This window comes from Rhinoderma darwinii, chromosome 5, assembly GCF_050947455.1.
Source record: "Rhinoderma darwinii isolate aRhiDar2 chromosome 5, aRhiDar2.hap1, whole genome shotgun sequence".
In the NCBI taxonomy this organism is placed as follows: domain Eukaryota; kingdom Metazoa; phylum Chordata; class Amphibia; order Anura; family Rhinodermatidae; genus Rhinoderma; species Rhinoderma darwinii.
This window is the reverse complement of record NC_134691.1, coordinates 16,562,001-16,581,075: the sequence shown is the minus strand read 5'-3', so window position 1 is coordinate 16,581,075 and position 19,075 is coordinate 16,562,001. Positions and strand designations below refer to the sequence as shown.

Sequence of the window (19,075 nt, the reverse complement as noted above, 5' to 3'; positions counted from 1 at the left end):
CCGTGTAGTACAAATTTAGAACAGTATAAGGCATTCTACACTGAAAAGTTATGGAGTTTTCCCATCGTCCCTATTATGTATAATCATTGGAAATGACAAATAAGTTTGGGCGGCTGCTTAGCAACCAGCTCCAGGTGACCATGCTGCATCTCTATGTTCTTAGGGAGACCAGGATAGTCACATCCTATGGAAATACAGAGGCTGTTATGCATGCAAGGAGTGATATAGACAAACATATAACCACTATAATACTGCCCCCTATATACAAGAATATAACCACTATAATCCTGCCCCTTATATACAAGAATATAGCTACTATAATACTGCTCCCTATATACAAGAATATAACTACTATAATACTGCTCCTATATACAAGAATATAACTACTATAATACTGCTCCTATATACAAGAATATAACTACTATACTACTGCCCCTATATACAAGAATATAACTACTATAATACTGCCCCTATGTACAAGAATATAACTAGTATAATACTGCCCCCTATATACAAGAATATAACTACTATAATACTGCCCCCTATATACAAGAATATAACTACTATAATACTGCTCCTATATACAAGAATATAACTACTATAATACAGCCCCTATATACAAGAATATAACTTCTATAATACTGCCCCCTATATACAAGAATATAACTACCATAATACTGCTCCTATGTACAAGAATATAACTACTATAATACTGCCCCCTATATACAAGAATATAACTACTATAATACTGCCCCTATATACAAGAATATAACTACTATAATCCTGCCCCTATATACAAGAATATAACTACTATAATACTGTCCCCTATATACAAGAATATAACTACTATAATACTTCTCCTATATACAAGAATATAACTACTATATTACTGCCACTATATACAAGAATATAAATACTATAATACTGCCCCCTATATACAAGAATATAACTACTATAATACTGCCTCCTATGTACAAGAATATAACTACTATAATACTGCCCCTATATACAAGAATATAACGACTATAATACTGCCCCCTATATACAAGAATATAACGACTATAATACTGCCCCCTATGTACAAGAATATAACTACTATAATACTGCCCCCTATATACAAGAATATAACTACTATAATACTGCCCCCTATATACAAGAATATAACTACTATAATACTGCCCCCTATATACAAGAATATAACTACTATAATACTGCCCCCTATATACAAGAATATAACTACTATAATACTGCCCCCTATATACAAGAATATAACTACTATAATACTGCCCCCTATATACAAGAATATAACTACTATAATACTGCCCCCTATATACAAGAATATAACTACTATAATACTGCTCCTATATACAAGAATATAACTACTATAATACTGCCCCCTATGTACAAGAATATAACTACTATAATACTGCCCCCTATATACAAGAATATAACTACTATAATACTGCTCCCTATATACAAGAATATAACTACTATAATACTGCCCCTATATATAAGAATATAACTACTATAATACTGCCTCCTATATACAAGAATATAACTACTATAATACTGCTACTATATACAAGAATATAACTACTATAATATTGCCCCTATGTACAAGAATATAACTACTATAATACTGCCTCCTATATACAAGAATATAACTACTATAATACTGCTCCCTATATACAAGAATATAACTACTATAATACTGCCCCCTATATATAAGAATATAACTACTATAATACTGCCCCCTATATACAAAAATATAACTACTATAATACTGCCTCCTATATACAAGAATATAACTACTATAATACTGCTCCTATATACAAGAATATAACTACTATAATATTGCCCCTATGTACAAGAATATAACTACTATAATACTGCCTCCTATATACAAGAATATAACTACTATAATACTGTATAACTACTATAATACCTCCCCTTTATACAAGAATAAAACTACTATAATACTTCCCCCTATATACAAGAATATAACTACTATAATACTGCCCCTATATACAAGAATATAACTACTATAATACTGCCCCTATATACAAGAATATAACTACTATAATACTGCTCCTATATACAAGAATATAACTACTATAATATTGCCCCTATGTACAAGAATATAACTACTATAATACTGCCTCCTATATACAAGAATATAACTACTATAATACTGTATAACTACTATAATACCTCCCCTTTATACAAGAATATAACTACTATAATACTGCTCCTATATACAAGAATATAACTACTATAATACTGCCCCTAATATACAAGAATATAACTACTATAATACTGCCCCTATATACAAGAATATAACTACTATAATACTGCCCCCTATATACAAGAATATAACTACTATAATACTGCCCCTATATACAAGAATATAACTACTATAATACTGCTCCTATATACAAGAATATAACTACTATAATATTGCCCCTACGTACAAGAATATAACTACTATAATACTGCTCCTATATACAAGAATATAACTACTATAATACTGCCCCCTATATACAAGAATATAACTACTATAATACTGCTCCTATATACAAGAATATAACTACTATAATACTGCTCCTATATACAAGAATATAACTACTATAATACTGCCCCTATATACAAGAATATAACTGCTATAATACTGCCCCCTATGTACAATAATATAACCACTATAATACTGCCCCCTATATACAAGAATATAACTACTATAATACTGCACCTATATACAAGAATATAACTACTATAATATTGCCCCTATGTACAAGAATATAACGACCATAATACTGCTCCCTATATACAAGAATATAACTACTATAATACTGCCCCCTATATACAAGAATATAACTACTATAATACTGCTCCTATATACAAGAATAGAACTACTATAATATTGCCCCCTATGTACAAGAATATAACTACTATAATACTGCCCCCTATATACACAATAATATAACTACTATAATACTGCTCCTATATACAAGAATATAACTACTATAATACTGCCCCTATATACAAGAATATAACTAATATAATACTGCACCTATATACAAGAATATAACTACTATAATACTGCCCCCTATATACAAGAATATAACTACTATAATACTGCCCCCTATATACAAGAATATAACTACTATAATACTGCCCCTATATACAAGAATATAACTACTATAATACTGCTCCTATATACAAGAATATAACTACTATAATATTGCCCCTATGTACAAGAATATAACTACTATAACACTGCCTCCTATATACAAATACTACTACCTCCTATATACAAGAATATAACTACCATAATACTGCCCCCTATGTACAATAATATAACCACTATAATACTGCCCCCTATATACAAGAATATAACTACTATAATACTGCTCCTATATACAAGAATATAACTACTATAATACTGCCCCCTATATACAAGAATATAACTACTATAATACTGCCCCTATATACAAGAATATAACTACTATAATACTGCTCCTATATACAAGAATATAACTACTATAATATTGCCCCTATGTACAAGAATATAACTACTATAATACTGCTCCCTATATACAAGAATATAACTACTATAATACTGCCCCCTATATACAAGAATATAACTACTATAATACTGCTCCTATATACAAGAATAGAACTACTATAATATTGCCCCCTATGTACAAGAATATAACTACTATAATACTGCCCCCTATATACACAATAATATAACTACTATAATACTGCTCCTATATACAAGAATATAACTACTATAATACTGCCCCTATATACAAGAATATAACTAATATAATACTGCACCTATATACAAGAATATAACTACTATAATACTGCCCCCTATATACAAGAATATAACTACTATAATACTGCCCCCTATATACAAGAATATAACTACTATAATACTGCTCCTATATATAAGAATAAAACTACTATAATACTGCCCCTATATACAAGAATATAACTACTATAATACTGCCCCTATATATAAGAATATAACTACTATAATACTGCCCCCTATGTACAAGAATATAAATACTATAATACTGCCCCCTATATACACAACATAACTACTATAATACTGCCCCTATATACAAAAATATAACTACTATAATACTGCCCCCCTATATACAAGAATATAACTACTATAATACTGCTCCTATATACAAGCATATAACTACTATAATACTGCCCCCTATATACAAGAATATAACTACTATAATACTGCTCCTATATACAAGCATATAACTACTATAATACTGCCCCCTATATACAAGAATATAACTACTATAATACTGCCCCTATATACAAGAATATAACTACTATAATACTGCTCCTATATACAAGAATATAACTACTATAATATTGCCCCTATGTACAAGAATATAACTACTATAATACTGCTCCTATATACAAGAATATAACTACTATAATACTGCCCCCATGTACAAGAATATAACTACTATAACACTGCCTCCTATATACAAATACTACTACCTCCTATATACAAGAATATAACTACCATAATACTGCCCCCTATGTACAATAATATAACCACTATAATACTGCCCCCTATATACAAGAATATAACTACTATAATACTGCTCCTATATACAAGAATATAACTACTATAATACTGCCCCCTATATACAAGAATATAACTACTATAATACTGCCCCTATATACAAGAATATAACTACTATAATACTGCTCCTATATACAAGAATATAACTACTATAATATTGCCCCTATGTACAAGAATATAACTACTATAATACTGCTCCCTATATACAAGAATATAACTACTATAATACTGCCCCCTATATACAAGAATATAACTACTATAATACTGCTCCTATATACAAGAATAGAACTACTATAATATTGCCCCCTATGTACAAGAATATAACTACTATAATACTGCCCCCTATATACACAATAATATAACTACTATAATACTGCTCCTATATACAAGAATATAACTACTATAATACTGCCCCTATATACAAGAATATAACTAATATAATACTGCACCTATATACAAGAATATAACTACTATAATACTGCCCCCTATATACAAGAATATAACTACTATAATACTGCCCCCTATATACAAGAATATAACTACTATAATACTGCTCCTATATACAAGAATAAAACTACTATAATACTGCCCCTATATACAAGAATATAACTACTATAATACTGCCCCTATATATAAGAATATAACTACTATAATACTGCCCCCTATGTACAAGAATATAAATACTATAATACTGCCCCCTATATACACAATAACATAACTACTATAATACTGCCCCTATATACAAAAATATAACTACTATAATACTGCCCCCTATATACAAGAATATAACTACTATAATACTGCTCCTATATACAAGAATATAACTACTATAATACTGCTCCCTATATACAATATAACTACTATAATACTGCCCCTATATACAAGAATATAACTACTATAATACTGCTCCCTATATACAAGAATATAACTACTATAATACTGCTCCTATATACAAGAATATAACTACTATAATACTGCCCCCTATATACAAGAATATAACTACTATAATACTGCTCCTACGTACAAGAATATAACTACTATAATACTGTCCCCTATATACAAGAATATAACTACTATAATACTGCTCCTACGTACAAAAATATAACTACTATAATACTGCCCCCTATAGACAAGAATATAACTACTATAATACTGCTCCTACGTACAAGAATATAACTACTATAATACTGCCCCCTATAGACAAGAATATAGTTACTATAATACTGCCCCTATATACAAGAATATAACTACTATAATACTGCTCCTATATACAAGAATATAACTACAATAATACTGCCTCTATATACAAGAATATAACTACTATAATACTGCTTCTATATACAAGAATATAACTACTATAATACTGTCCCTATATACAAGAATATAACTACTGTAATACTGCCTCTATATACAAGAATATAACTACTATAATACTGCTCCTATATACAAGAATATAACTACTATAATACTGCCCCATATATACAAGAATATAACTACTATAATACTGCCCCTATATACAAGAATATAACTACTATAATACTGCCCCATATATACAAGAATATAACTACTATAATACTGCCCCCTATGTACAAGAATATAACTACTATAATACTGCCCCTATATACAAGAATATAACTACTATAATACTGCCCCTATATACAAGAATATAACTACTATAATACTGCCCCCTATATACAAGAATATAACTACTATAATACTGCTCCTATATACAAGAATATAACTACTATAATATTGCCCCCTATGTACAAGAATATAACTACTATAATACTGCCCCCTATATACACAATAATATAACTACTATAATACTGCTCCTATATACAAGAATATAACTACTATAATACTGCCCCTATATACAAGAATATAACTAATATAATACTGCACCTATATACAAGAATATAACTACTATAATACTGCCCCCTATATACAAGAATATAACTACTATAATACTGCTCCTATATACAAGAATAAAACTACTATAATACTGCCCCTATATGCAAGAATATAACTACTATAATACTGCCCCTATATATAAGAATATAACTACTATAATACTGCCCCCTATGTACAAGAATATAAATACTATAATACTGCCCCCTATATACACAATAACATAACTACTATAATACTGCCCCTATATACAAAAATATAACTACTATAATACTGCCCCCTATATACAAGAATATAACTACTATAATACTGCTCCTATATACAAGAATATAACTACTATAATACTGCTCCCTATATACAAGAATATAACTACTATAATACTGCCCCTATATACAAGAATATAACTACTATAATACTGCTCCCTATATACAAGAATATAACTACTATAATACTGCTCCTATATACAAGAATATAACTACTATAATACTGCCCCCTATATACAAGAATATAACTACTATAATACTGCCCCTATATACAAGAATATAACTACTATAATAATGCCCCTATATACAAGAATATAACTACTATAATACTGCTCCCTATATACAAGAATATAACTACTATAATATTGCCCCTATATACAAGAATATAACTACTATAATACTGCCCCATATATACAAGAATATAACTACAACTGACTATAGCGGATGACCTTCCTCTATAAGCCTTTGATGTCTGTGTGGTCATGAAAAAATAAATAAAAAAATGATCACATCTGATTGGAGGAGACCATGAACAGTAATATCCTAGACCAAAATCAAGCGTCCACTAGAGGCACCAATGACAGGACTGAAGTTACATCTTATTCTGGACATACAATGAGAAAACCATCATAGAAATTCAAGTAGAAGGAGAAGACGACAACCATCTTGGATGGAGACAAATCACAAGAATCATGGACATGATATTGAGAAGCCTGAAGACACACATGGAGGACCCCCGGACATATGGGGTCAACACCAGAAGGAAAAAAAACTTAATGACACACGAGACCCCAGTGACCTCAATAACCGGCTCCTCCTATCAGCATGAGACCTTCCAAGTACGGAGCCCACCATTCTTTTTTTTAAAGGAACATTCCAGGAAAAGCTGATGCACTTTCTGCCTAGTGGAGGCTTGAGTGGGCGGAGCAGGAATTCTCTGGTGTTTTTTTTACTCTGTGTCATGCTCCGCCCACTCAGGCCCTGCATTAGGCATACCACAATGTATCCGCACTGTCTGGAGTGTTCCTCCAAATAGAATTCCCCAGTAATCCTAAACCTTCCGTCAAGTCATTACAAACTCTACTCTACTTTTTCTTACTTCTTTCTGTTTCTGGGAAAGCTGGGTGACAACCCCCGCAGGATGTGTATAAGTGGCCAAACTAACTGCCACCCAGCTTTCCCAAGGACAGATCCAATAGGATATTTAACTTGACAGAATTCAGAACATAATATATAAAATAACATTGCAGAGTGGCACAAGGTGGCAATACCAAGGCTGGAATAGATTATATGCAAGTGTCAGAGAAGTTGGCACCTCAATAAGCAGGGCAGCCTGGCATGAACTTGTTAGGAACTGTATGGTCCTGATGACAGCCGGTGTGCTGAGTGGCGGATACAAGCGAATAGTTAGGCAGTAACTGAATGCGGTAGGTGTGAGGAAGGGGCACAGGTGTGGGTACATTTGGCTGGGTAATGTATGGTCAGGGAGAACTGCCACTAGGAAGGCTTGAAGTGGCACGCTGGTCTTGGAGAGGCTGCTAATGGAGCAGCGTAGATAAGATGCCAACAGTGAGCCACTACTGAGTGACTAACGTAGTATAAATACCAGGTGAAGGGTGGTTATGCCCACTATGGTAGTAAGGAGAGTCATTCGTTTTGGATAAGGTGGCATCATAGAGGTTGGGACATCAATGTGCCATTAAGCAGAGGTGGCACTCAAAAGGCATGACTGAATGGTGACACTGCTGAGACCAGAGCGTTACTGAGATGCCCTCGTGAAGGAGGAGACGTAACATGGCACAAGAAAGAGAATACAGGACACCTTTTAAGCCAAAACTGGGTTGGTTAGGTGGCACTGGCAAGATGTGTAAGCGGACACAGGAGAGGAATGATGACCAGGGTGGGACAGGTTTCACAGGTGAGGTATGATGAATAAGCTGTTGCAGGAGAGGCTGGCATTGGTGGCATGGAGGCAGAAGTGAATTAGAGAGGTAAGAGAAATAAAAATATGGAACTGGAGGTGGCACCACTGAGGCAGGATAGGAATGATGGCACTCAGAGCAGAATGGGTATGCTGGTACTAGGGATGCAATTATGAGCAATGTGACATTGCTGAGGGAAGATGGGTACGCTGGCACACAGGGGGTGATGGGTACGCTGGCACACAGGGGGTGATGGGTACGCTGGCACACAGGGGGTGATGGGTACGCTGGCACACAGGTAGAATAATGGGCAAACTGGTAGAATGATGGGCACGCTGGCACACAGGAGGGGGGATGGGTACACTGGCACACAGGAGGGGGGATGGGTACCCTGGCACACAGGAGGCACGATGGGTACGCCGCCACACAGGAGGAACGAAGGGCAGGCCGCCACACAGGAGGAACGATGGGCAGGCCGCCACACAGGAGGAACGATGGGCAGGCCGCCACACAGGAGGAACGATGGGCAGGCCGCCACACAGGAGGAACGATGGGCAGGCCGGCAGACTTGAGGGGTGATGGGTAAGCTGGCACACAGGGGGTGATGGGTAAGCTGGCACACAGGGGGTGATGGGTAAGCTGGCACACAGGGGTGATGGGTAAGCTGGCACACAGGGGTGATGGGTAAGCTGGCACACAGGGGGTGATGGGTAAGCTGGCACACAGGGGGTGATGGGTAAGCTGGCACACAGGGGGTGATGGGTAAGCTGGCACACAGGGGTGATGGATGGGTAAGCTGGCACACAGGGGGTGATGGGTAAGCTGGCACACAGGGGGTGATGGGTAAGCTGGCACACAGGGGGTGATGGGTAAGCTGGCACACAGGGGGTGATGGGTAAGCTGGCACACAGGGGTGATGGGTAAGCTGGCACACAGGGGGTGATGGGTAAGCTGGCACAAAGGGGGTGATGGGTAAGCTGGCACACAGGGGGTGATGGGTAAGCTGGCACACAGGGGGTGATGGGTAAGCTGGCACACAGGGGGTGATGGGTAAGCTGGCACACAGGGGTGATGGGTAAGCTGGCACACAGGGGGATGAGAAGATGGAAGCAAGGATACATAGTGATAAGCAGGTGGCAATGTACCAGGACTACAGTGCTGCCCGCTCCATCCTGATATGCGGGTCCTCACCTGCTGTAGCTGGGGCCGGGACACGACAAGGAATGACGCTCCTCGGGCCTAGTGTCCCCGCTGCCGCATCTCCATTCACTGCTTCCTCCTCATTGAAGCTCCCGGCTCTGACACACACTGCAGCAGCGGCGGAGGCGGACACCCTCACTCATCATCCCGCCCCCTCCCCTGCCCGCCGGGAAGAGCGGCTTCAAACCAGTGGAGCAAGATGGCGGCCGCTCTATGACGACTTCCGCCCGCCATGATGTGTTTGGCAACGTCAAACTGCACGCTGGTTGGCAATTTTAAAGGGGATCACCAAAAATGAGATATTACTTTCACCCTTACATCACTAAAAAGTGTCACTAAATAACATGCAAATTTCATAATTAACCCATTTGTGCCTAGGCTGTTTTTTATAGACATGTACGTTTATTTTATTACGGTTGAAGGAAGAAGAAGCCTCAATTAAAAACTGGCCCAATGTGTGACACACAGCTCTGCCTCTGCGGGCTTAAGGTGAGCTGTGGCGCTGTCCACTATCTGACATTATGTACGGTAACGCAAACAATGTCCTGATGCTGGACTACATCACAATCCTGTGTGAGTCGGTACCTATAGATGAAGACGAGCGGAGAGCGCTAACTATCTTCTTTTTTTTTTCCGTATCTGAGCGCTAAATTTATTTTGGGGTCTGTTTTGGGGTTTGAGATATTTGACCTCTATATGGCGGTATATTGGTCTTTGTATACTGGTATGGCAGATTATATACAAGATTAGTAGTTGCCAGTTGTGCACCATTGTATATTGTATACAGCGTAGCACACGGATCAGTCTAAAGGGCCTGTGTATATACATTTCTACATAAACTAGTCCCTATAGAAACCGGTGTATATGCAGCGTAATGTATGGGGGGGTAACAGGTGCATTTCTACAAGATAAATCTCGATAGAAATTGCTGCCACTATAGGAGTCGTCCTGGCAGCAATTATTAAAGGCTGGCAACTATGCCCTAAGAAAAGGAGATTGCAGATTTCTCTCCCTGGTTATATGTGGACTGTCATGTGGCCATTTCTACCTCAGTGTAGAAGTGCAGTATCCAATGGACATGACTACAGGAGTAACATAGGCAATAATGATGAAGGCAGGTGACCAAAAACAGTTCTCCATAGCCTCCAAAATGACTACAGCTGCCCCTTACTGAACCCAGTAACAAGGAGAAGAGCAGCTCTGAAGGTCAAACTGCTGCTCTAGCGAATGTAAAGGAGGGTTTATATGAGACGTTTTTGGCCACGCTGTCTAAACTGCATAAAAACAGCGGCAAATAACGCACAGTTTTACAGCGAAACTTGTCAAATAAATGTGTTTCACCTGCAAAAAGTGCACAGGTGATAACCGCGTGTGTTTTTTGCCGCAATATTTTCATGTGGTTTGTGTTGCGTGGCCAAAAACGTCTCATGTGAATGCACCCTTAGGCCCTGTTGAAATGACTGAATTTTCACGCCGATTCCGACACGTTTTCCATGGCGGAATCAGCGTGAATTCCGTCAGTAATGAGGCGCCCATTGATGTCAATGGGAAACCGCTCCGTTCTTTCAGAAGACAGAATATCAAAACAGCCTCACTGAGAAAAAAACATGTTACTTCTTGACGCGGATTCCGCAACGTCGGAAGCCACAAGCAGATGAACCCAATTCAATAGGGATAATTTGCATGCGAAAAACGTAGCTGAAAACTGCCCATCCTCGGATTACCACCGCACAATATCGTCAGAACAAGGCCGAACGCTGTGCAGGATCAGACATGTTTGTGGATGTCTTGCTGAGGGTCTGCCTAGACAGGATGCAACTGTAGCAAACCCTCAGCTGTAAGTAGTATTAGGTCTCTACAGGGTTTCAACCTTTGGAATGCACACACTAATGTTTCCATTGCCTGAAAGCAAGCAGAGTTCTTAAAAAGGTGAAGAATTATATCTGGAAAACCCCTTTAAATGCCGCCATTTTTTAGGGAAAGAAAATCCCTGGTCACCTCAGTGATCCCTCCGTGTCGCAGGCACCACATACAGACAAAGCAGATCTACAGTGTGAAGGCCTCACCAGACAGCCCCCCAGATCTCAGCCTCCTGGACCCCTCTCCTGCAGACACACTGAATATTTTACTATAGACTTTAATGTAACATGTGGCCGCACTAAAGAAATCAAAAAACACTGCAAAAATGTCATTAAAACACCACCAAAGATGCACAAAAAGGCAGCAGGATGCGGAGTGTGAATCCAGGATTAGGGCTAGTTCACACAGAGTATTTTGGCGCTGTTTCTGATGTGGAAACAGTGTCGGAAACAGCACCAAAAAACGCCCAAAATCGCCTCCTATTGATTTCAGCGACATGCCCTTTTTTCGGGCGTTTCCGTCTCTGACCTCCCATTGACATCCGCCTGCAAAAAACTGCAAGGGCCTTAAAAGGCATTCAATATTCCAAAATCTCATATCAGCCTAACATGATATTACTGTAAACCTATAAAACAAGAAGTGGAGAGCGACTAAAAAAAAAAACAAAACCCCCCCTCTTTATTGCAGCTTCCCCTCACAGGCTCCCTGCACTTCCCCGACCTGTGAAATGTCTATATACGGTCACACGTAACACAGCGAGAAAGCAGAAGAGGTGTCTCTTACTAACGTTCTCCGGGAGCGCTCTTCACGGCTCCCGGCTCCCCTCTAATCTTTATAACATGACAGAACCAGCGAACACACAAGATGGAGATCACTAATAATCCGGAGCGCGACCTCCGCTCCACGACCAACATAAGAAAGGTGTATAAAACCAGCAAGAAAATAGAATAAACTCATAGCAAGTAAATACAGTGCACCTGTCGTCTAAAGGGAATGTTATTATTAGGACATATGGATGATATATAGGGGGCCCCATGTCTGTAATGAGAAAACCCCTTAAACAGGATCATCTATTGTCCATAAAGCTTATGTTCATTTTTGCAACCAATTTTCTTTTCTTTTGCATTAAAAAATTTCCTGTCGTTTTGTGTCTACAGCTCCTATGCAGGACTATTTGTCTCCATGTTTACAGACCACAAATCTGATTCTGCAGTCACTCGCCCTTCCGTCATTCCGCTACTTCTTGCTACTATACATTCGGCATGTTAGCACGAAGTAGAGTACAGGAGGAAGGGAGTATGACCTCAGGATCAGACTACACAAGGTTTATTTGTTGTCTGTTACCATGGAGACACATACCTCTGCATAGGGGCTGTAGACACAAAATGGTTGGAGATTTTTAAATCAAGTGTAATATACTTAGCCCATCAAGTCGAGTGTCACATGAGAACATACGGCTGTCTGATCAATCAGGGTCCAAAGCGCCAGCACGTTGGCCTCAGGGCCAGTTGTAGGCGTTCGGTCGTCTCGGACATGATTTGTTATTTTTCTGAGCCCGTACCCCTCTGTGTTGACCTGATTTTCTCTAAACATTCTCTTGGATTACCTTCTGTACTTTATCGTTGCCGAACCCTGGATTGTCTGACTACCCTCCTGACCGCCGCTTCTATACCGCGTACCCAATTCTGCTACATCACCGTGACCAAACTCTGACCACGTGAGGACAACTACTCCTCTCATTCCCGGTACGTGTTATTTGTCTTGGTGGCTGTTACCCACCGTATCTCCTTTCATGGTCTGGTTTAGCTTCCGCTGACGTTTTCCAGAAAATCAACTACCAGGCTAGCCAGGGGCACCGGAGTCCTGGGGCCAGCTGAGTGCCCCGATCTTAAGGGTGAAATCTGCCTCAGAATTCCTGCGCTTTTTTTCCACGGCTTTTACGGAGCTTTTCTGCAAGCTGCCAAAAACTGCCCGGGAAATAAACCGCCTTGAAATCAAGGGGTGGGGGGGGATACAGAATTTTTTAGTGCCAAAAAAACTCAGTGTGAACAGGGCCTTATGGTGTTTTTGTTTTTTACAAGACCAAAACAAACTACTACGTGTGAAGGAAGCCTAAATGAAGTTGTGGGATTGGGGGGTGCTATAGGTGAAATTGTGCCGCCTGGTTAATGCTTTCTCTGGGTATTGTAGGAACCAGATCATTACATTTGGAGTATTTGCAAAGTTTCTTAATTTTTTATTTTATAGAAAAAAAAATTGGCTGCGATGTTAGAAATAGCCTAAAGTACAATAAATAGACTACAAGTTACCAAGCCTCAATGACCAGCAATGAACTATGTGTCTCTTCTGAAAAGCCGTATAACGTTATACCTGGAATCTTACACGGCTGTGACTGACAGTAATCCCAAAAAAGCCCAAAATCCAGAGACTTTACAGAGATGTCAGGATAGCCACGAGCTTGTGGTGTAAATCCAGGGTCATAAAAATGGATCTGGAGGAACAAGAAGAAACTGAATGCACAGACTGCAAATATGTTCATCGTTCTAAATATATTATAAGGATAGGACATTATAAGGGGATAATAGACCAGGAGGCTGGTCCAGGGGAAGGGGGTGCAGGCAAAAGTGACCCAAGACACCATAGCCACATCTCCACAGAGCTATTACAGGAAGTAGCCAGAACACCTGTATCTAACCAATTCTGAACCCCTAAATTACCCACATAAGGGGTACACCGCCAAGCTGGACTGTGCTCCTGACCCCTTAGTAATGCCCTAGTAACTGTTCTGCAATCACTCTACTGTTTCTCCTCCAGATTTACCCTGCCTTCAGTGTCTAGGACCATTGTCGGCCATTTTAACTCTTAAGAGATTGCTTTTTCTGTCACCCAGTCACCCAGAGGATCCTCCCCCCTCCCAAGTCTCTCTGGAAGTCAATCACAGTGGAAGAACCCCCCCCCATTTCTTTGTAGTAATATCAATGAGGAGGGAGTAGCTAGCTTCTCATCCGAAATGGGTTTTAGTGGAACTGGGATATAACTGAAGAAAAAGAAAGGTACACTGGTTTTAGAAGTTCTGGGGCCACATCTCAAAAAGCATCAATCCTTCTCCAGGAGCCACAGAGGTGTGGAGATCTAGAGGTGTTACACACTGGCCCAAACTCGTAGAAAAATTGTGACATAAATTATAGTTTATAACAGTGGTGGTTCATGAGCTGGGACCCAACAAATTGCTAGGACAGTTACTTTAATAGAGCTGAGATGCAATACCAGACAGAAACCATGGACAGGTGTGGCGCTGTTTTTGGAAAAAGCAGCCATGTTTTTCTAATCTGGACAACCCCTCTAAAAGTCTCTCACAGAGGTCACCTCAATCCTCATTCCAGTTCTATGGCTTGCTATGGGTGACCCATCAACACTAGTCCAGAGATCCCAGAGTTAAATGGGTTGTGTCTAAGGTTGCCCATACAAATTAGAGGAAAGTTGGCCGAACCTACCGACTAATGTGTATGGGGATGTCTCGACCCTCCCCCTGATGGAAGATGTTGGAGGATCTGCCATACTGAAGTTTAACATGACTGATCCTATATTTCTGCGGAATATAAGCCATTGCCAGAGGTGTCTGATTTCCCTTGGCTGAGCTTGCACCTCTATGGGGGAGTTGGGAAAAATAGCTCTCGGCCGAACAGCTATTGTAAGCGTATGGGCAGTTTAAGATGAAGAAAAAGGGCCTTTTTCCAGAAATAGCGCCACTCTTGGCTATAGGCTGTGTCTGGTATTGCAGCATTCAAATGAATGAAGCTGAGTTGCAATACCAGACATAGCCTATAAACAAGAGTGGCGCTGTTTCAGGAGAGAGAAAAAAAAAACAACGGCCTCTTTTTAAAAAAATCCTGTAAATCCCTTAGCCAAAGGGGCACTCTGATTTACTCTAGCGCCCAAAGGGGTCCCAGGTCATGAGATCAGACAAGTCTCTATAAACATTTCTTAATATAGTTTAGTAGATAAAGACATAACCTATAGTGTCCAATTGGAATAGTTGAGACCCCTCTCTCCAGTAATGGACGGTGTGCAGCCCTCTGTATTGTATATTGCTTGTCATGAACATTAATAATCCCAATAATCTGCTCCCCAGAGCTGCGCTCCAAGTGTTTATCTCATTTTCCTCGTCTGTGCAGACGAGTTAATTGTGTCAAGGCGGCAGACAGATCGGTGCAGCTGTGCGTGGGAGCCGCCGTCCATTCCCCTGGATGCTGCATTCTGCTGCATCTGTACAGACTCCAGGAACCAGATTCATGTTCTGTTATATACACTCAGGAGAAACGTCAAGTCAGCAGACTACCAGATTATCCAACGGGGCATTTATTACGTGGCCGTTTTAAAAACGGCCGTGTAAAAAAAAAACCTGCGTTAGGCCCTGTTCACACAGAGTTTTTTGACGAGTTTTTTGGGGCAGAAACCGTGCCAAAAAACTCCTCAAAAACCGCCCGAAAATGCCTCCCATTGATTTCAATGGGAGGCAGACGAGTTTTTTTTACCACGAGTAAAAAAAACTCGTCGTGGTAAAAAGAAGCAACATGACCCATCTTGAGGCGGTTTCCGCCTCCAAAACCCAAAAAAAACCTCGACGAGTGTTTTGACGAGTTTTTGTCAAACCACTGTGCAAAAACCTACTGGAGCAGTTTTTGCAGGAGGAATTTTCCTCCTGCAAAAAACTCTGTGTGAATATAGCCTTAAAGAAATGCATGTCACTTCTTGAGACGTTTTTGGAGCAGTTTTTCATTGACTCTATAGAAAACCAGCTCCAACAACGGCGCGAAAAACGCGCGTTCCTAAGAAAAGGCTGAAAATTAGGAGCTGTTTGAGAGGGAAAACCGCTCCTGATTGTCAGCCTTTTTTTGGAAATTGCGTTTTTCAAGGCGGTTTTTGGAGCGGTTTTTCTATAGAGTCAATGAAAAATAAAAGTCTCCAAAAACGGCTCAAGAAGTGACATGTACTTCTTTTTTGCGGGGTTTTTTTTTTTTACGCGGCCGTTTTTATAAACGGCCCGTCGGAACAGAGCGCCGTGTTTCCCATAGAAATCAATTGGCAGATGTTTGGAGGCGTTCTGCTTCTGATTTTTCGTCCGTTTATGGCTCGAGAAATGGCTGAAAATAAGCCATGTGCACCTACCCTTAGGCCTCATGCACACGACCGTAAAAACTCCAATTACGGGTCGTAATTCTGACCCGAAATAACGGGCCCATAGACTTCTATTGGCCACGGGTACATTCCCGTTTTCTTACGGGAAGGTGCCCGTGCCGTTGAAAAAGATAGAACATGTTTTATTTTTTTATTTTACGGGCCGTACTCCTATACACTTTATAATTGGAGCACGGCCCGGAAGTCGTAATTACGGGCACGGTCGTGTGCATGGGGCCTTACTTTTGTCACTGGTACAAACGCCACATCATCTATGTATTCTGAAGTAGAAGATCCAAATCCCATCAGTCATGGCCCTAGCGGAGCTCAAATCCTATTCCCTTCATACATACAAAGAAATACAAGGAAAAAACACGGCGCCACATAGTGTGAGTAAGCCCAGAAGTAGCAGTCAGTGTATGACAAATGAATGCTTACCACAGGAACGTAGATCAATCGCGTTGAACAGGTGGATAGAGGTGAGTGCTGCTGCCGAAATCCCAGCCGCTCAAGCCAATTGGCCACCGCAATAAAGGCAATGTGCAATTCGAGAAAAAAACGGGAATACGTGCGGCGCTGCTACTCAATGATGACCTGAGGAAGATGCCGGTGCGGCATTGAAACGCGTAGCCTTGATCAATAAACTTCATCATTTTACAGCATTGTATCATCATTGAGTAGCAGCGCCGCACGTATTCCCGTTTTTTTCTCGAATTGCACATTGCCTTCGTACATACAAGTCCTTCTCAATGAATTGGAATATCATCAAAAAGTTCATTTGTTTCAGTAATTCAATTCAAAAAGTGTCTCTCATATATTCTATAGATTCATTACACACAGAGGGATCTATTTCCAGCATTTTTTTCTTTTAAGGCCTTATTCCCACGAACGTTTATTACGTCGCACGGACCTATGTTAGTCTATGGCCCCATGCACACGAACGTGTTTTTGCGGCCGCAATTCCTCCGAAAATCCATGGGAGAATTGCGGCCCCATTCTTTTCTATGGGGCCATGCACACGGCCGTAGTTTTTACGGTCCGTGCATGGCCCGGGAACCCGCACCGCAGAAAGAACGGGCATGTCCTATTACGGACATCTTCTGCGGTCCGGGCTCATTGAAAACAATGACGGCGGCCATGTGCATGTCGTACGATTTGCGGGCGGCCCGCGGCTGACAGTCCGCTGACAGTCCGCAGCCGCCCGACCCAAAAATCACGGCCGTGCACACGGATATGGTCGTGTGCATGAGGCCTATGGGGCCATTCAGACAGTCCGTGATTTTCACTCAGCGTGTGCCTGCTGCGTAAAACTCACGACATGTCCTATACTTGGCCGTTTTTCTCACATAACGCACCCATTGAAGTCAATGGGTGTGTGAAAATCACTCACGGCACACGGAAGCACTTCCGCGTGCCGCGCGTGATTCGCGCTACAGTAGTAAAATTAATGAATGAAAAAAGAAAAGCACCGCCTGCTTTTATGTGTGTAAACATAAAAACAGTGTCATCACGCTGTCATATGCGTGGAAATGACGCAGGCACGCACCAAATACTCATGTCACATGGAACTTTTGCACGCGCAAAACGGACACGTTCGTGTGAATAAGGCCTAATGTTAAGGATTGTGGTAACCGTTAATGAAAACCCAAAATTTAGACTCTCCGGAAATGTTAATATTGGGTAAAAGTTGAAGATTGTAGACTCCTGGTGTGACACTCTAATCAGCTAAACACAAAACACCTGCAAAGGTTTCCTAAGCCTTTAAAATGGTCCAACAGTCGGGTTCACTAGCTACACAATCATGGGGAAGACTGCACACAAGTTGTCCAGAAGAAATCCAGGTCCCAGAGTCTGGAGGAAGAGTGGAGAGTCGTCAATCCAAGTGTCCTGCGCTCCAGTGTGAAGTTTCTCCAGTCAGTGATGGTTTGGGGGCCGTGTCATCTGCTGGTGTTGGTCACTGTGTTATATCAAGTCCAGAGTCAGCGCAGCGTCTAGCAGGACATTTCCCAGCACTTCATGCTTCCCTCTGCTGACAAGCTTTATGCCAGATTCACACGAGCGTGTGCGTTTTGCGCGCGCAAAAGGTCCATAACAGCTCCGTGTGTCAGCCCCGTATGATGTGCAGC

General features: G+C 40.2%; 1 protein-coding gene across 3 annotated transcripts in view; it reads right to left on the bottom strand.

The window, feature by feature from the left end:
- Positions 1–19,075, bottom strand: part of CYRIB (CYFIP related Rac1 interactor B) — a 108,706-nt gene that overhangs the window by 45,267 nt on the left and 44,364 nt on the right. The window contains exon 1 of one of the 3 annotated variants that reach the window (XM_075825729.1): positions 9,903–10,069. The exons of 1 other annotated variant lie outside the window; for it this stretch is intronic. The gene's annotated coding sequence lies outside the window, so the exon portion shown is untranslated. Of the gene's footprint in view, positions 1–9,902; positions 10,070–19,075 lie in introns of those variants that run through there. One more of the 3 variants, XM_075825727.1, reaches the window with a different exon arrangement.